A 3,499-nucleotide genomic window follows, 5' to 3' on the forward strand; every position below is an offset into this window, starting at 1 on the left:
AAATGTATAATTTGTAAAAAATATTTGAAGATGGAAGAAGGCATTTCATCATAAACTCATGGCTGAAACCTTGTCATTTAACTTATTTTCTCTGTGTTAGCCTGTCAAATTGTCAAAGAGCTATCAACATCTACAGCCTCAAAAAGCATAAGAAATTGTGCAATAATTTGTCAGCAGGGAAAAGAAAGAAGGCAAGTAAGCAAAATGGTAAGTAGACCTTGCCTCTTTAATGTAAAAGTCTTCAGTATTTATTATTTAAATTTAGTATTATATTCAAGTAAATATTTGCTTATCACTGAAGTGGCTCTATTCTAAAAATTCAGTATACAGGAAGGAAATATTACTTAACATACATATTAAGAATATTTAATGTCCTCAAACAATCCTCTGAAACTGTCCATCAAGAATCTTTACTTTCCTCTATAATGTGGTACCAATATCTCTTGAACCGTTTGTATTGATTTCTACTTTAAATGGTCATCTATGTACATATTGTGTGTGTGTGGCAAGTTACTTCAGTTGTGTCTGACTCTTTGCAACCCCATGGACTGTAGCCTGCCGGGCTTCCCTGTCCATGGGATTCTCCAGGCAAGAATACTGGAGTGGGTTGTCATGCCCTCCCTTCAGGGGATCTTCCTGACATATTACGCACTGTGAAATCATGAAACACATTCTTGACAAAGCACACTCCTTAAAAATGTATATATCAAAGTCATTTTCCCACAGGAAAAAAAAAATAAGAAGAGGCAAGGTTAAGGTGTTTCAGCCCCGTGGAGAAGCATTCATCTATACCACTGTGTCTTGTATTGTCTTCACAGAATGAAAGCTCTGCCTGTTTAGATGGTAGAAAGGAAAAGAGTGAAATACAGAAGGTGGAGGAGCTTGGAAGCAGGTGGCATCATCACTCTTACAAGTTGTTTGGCACTGGGTGCCATGACTGGGTAGATTTTTTAGCAGCCAGTAAATTATAAGAGGGTAACCTTACAGTTAATGTCATACAGATAAAAGCCTGCATCTCATAGGCACAATGCTGGAAGGCAGATAATCGACATCAATAAGGAGGGAGGTCCTGATGGGCTCTTACTCACTAATGACTAGTCTCACCATTGTCCCGTTGGTGATGTCTGTGTTGTGCCTCAGCCTTGGTGGTCAGCCTAAATCACATTTTCTAGGCTGGCTGTGTCTTGTGATTCCTCCTCCCTAAATTCCCTCAACTGACTAGGTCACCAATCTGGGGAATTCCTGTGGCCTTATGTACATTCGCTAGGGGGAGCCCACAGCCGGGGACATGAAATATTGCGGATGGGAAAACATTTGTGGTGTGCTTTCCATCCACAGTTCCCTGTGAGAACAGGATGAAATCAGACTTGCTCAGTTGTTTCCCCTACTCCATCCAGCGTTGCTCACTTCCTTACAGGTTTGCCCTGAGAGCGCTCCCTTCATCAACAATTCCTTGCATAAAAATCCTTGATTGCTTATGCTGTTTTAGGGATTGTTCTGGCTTCTTGGTAGGTAGTCATTGAACACTCATAGCAACTTTAGGTTGATAGAATGATTACCACAGTTTTATAAATTGGAGTAATAAAATAATACGTGAAATCCAAAGTTAAAAAATTAGGCACATAGCTTAGTAGTGGAGCTGGAATCCAGTAACAGTCAGTGCAATTCTAGAGAAGATTCTTACGACTCAAGTGTTACACTATCCATGCAGATTCTTCGCTGGACCTTGATCTAATAGTCTTATCTTGTCTTATCTTGTCTTATAATGGTCCTATCCAATATGTGGTCTGAAGCCAACATGCTGCTGCTCAGAGACACGGTGTCTTAGCTTGCTCAGACTGCTGTAACAGAACACCATAGATCAAGTGGTTAAAACAACTGATGTGTATTTTGCCTAGTTCTTGAGGCTGGAAGTCCAAGATTGGGGTGCTGGCAGATTCAGTGTCTGGTGAGAACCTGCTTCCTGGCTTATAGATGGCTGTGTTCTCTCCTCACAGGGCAGAAAGAGAGAGGGAGCTCTCTGGGGCCTGAGTTTATAAGGACACTAATCTCATCATGCGGAGAAGGCAATGGCAACACACTCCAGTACTCTTGCCTGGAGAACCCCATGGATGGAGGAGCCTGATAGGCTGCAGTCCATGGGGTCACTAAGAGTCAGACTCGACTGAGCGACATCACTTTCACTTTTCACTTGCATGCATTGGAGAAGGAAATGGCAACCCACTCCAGTGTTCTTGCCTGGAGAATCCCAGTGATGGAGAAGCCTGGTGGGCTGCCGTGTATGGGGTTGCACAGAGTCTGACACGGCTGACGTGACTTAGCAGCAGCAGCAGCAGCAGTCTCCTCATGAGGGTTTACCCCCATGACCTAACCATATCTCCGAACACCATCACACTGTGGATTTGATTTCAGCATATGAATTTTGGTGCTAAGGGGTAACACAAATATTCAGCCTACAGCATTCAGCAAGTGCAGAGATTTCAAGTAGGCTGCGAAAAGCATCTATAGCCATTTGGTGTCGTCTTAGCATTCTTGTGCATAATCAGTGACTTCATCCACTGAACAGTGCACGGACCAGTCCAAGTGTTCTTGAACTCAAGTAGCATGTCATGTATATAGGGACCTGCATAGTTTCATGGTAAAGTCTGGGGAGGATAGAAACAGAATGAAACCAAAAATAGATGGAAAAAAAAAAAAAAGAAAAAAAAAAACCTTAAAAGGAAATGTTCTTAATGCATTTTCTTTCACTCGAATTTTCTCGTCACAGTTCCCATCACCTACCTCCAAATTGAAGCTCAACTAAAATCTGTTTAGAACATTATAGAGCATTAGATTTGACTAAGAGTAGGGAAATCAGCATTAGTCCTTTTCACAAGGGCAAGTTTATATAAAGGCAGCTAGAACAAAATGTCACTTAGTGTAAAATAGGCCCCAGTGAATGCCTGGATCTCATGACATCCCAAAGCGAGCAGTGGAACCAGGGCGACAGTGCCCGTGCCGCATTTCCTGTGTCTCCCGAATTTCCCTCAGGAAAAGGTACCCACAGGGTGGGCATGCCTGTGTACCTGCCTATGGCAAGAAGAGATAAGGTTCTTTGCTATTGTTGATGCTCAAGGAGGTAGGTTGTGTCTGACTCTTAGTGACCCCATGGACTGTAGCACGCAAGGCTCCTCTGTCCTCCACGATCTCCTGGAGTTAGTTAGTTCAAATTCATACCCTTTGAGTTGGTGATGCTATCTTACCACCTCCTTCTCTGCCACCCTCTTCTCCTTTTGCCTTCGATCATAACCTTGTTCTTTTTTTTTTTTAACATAAAACTATTTAGAGAATTTTGAGAAAATTGTCTAGAGAATTGTTCAGTAGTTTATATCACGTTCTTGTAATCCTGAAATATTCCTGCCCGCTTCTTTTTAAGGTTTATTATTATTATTATTTAAGGTTTTTAAATTATTATTTTTAGTTACATTTATTTTATTTATTTTTGTGATAATATAATTGT

Source organism: Capricornis sumatraensis, chromosome 5, assembly GCF_032405125.1.
Source record: "Capricornis sumatraensis isolate serow.1 chromosome 5, serow.2, whole genome shotgun sequence".
Lineage (NCBI taxonomy): Eukaryota > Metazoa > Chordata > Mammalia > Artiodactyla > Bovidae > Capricornis > Capricornis sumatraensis.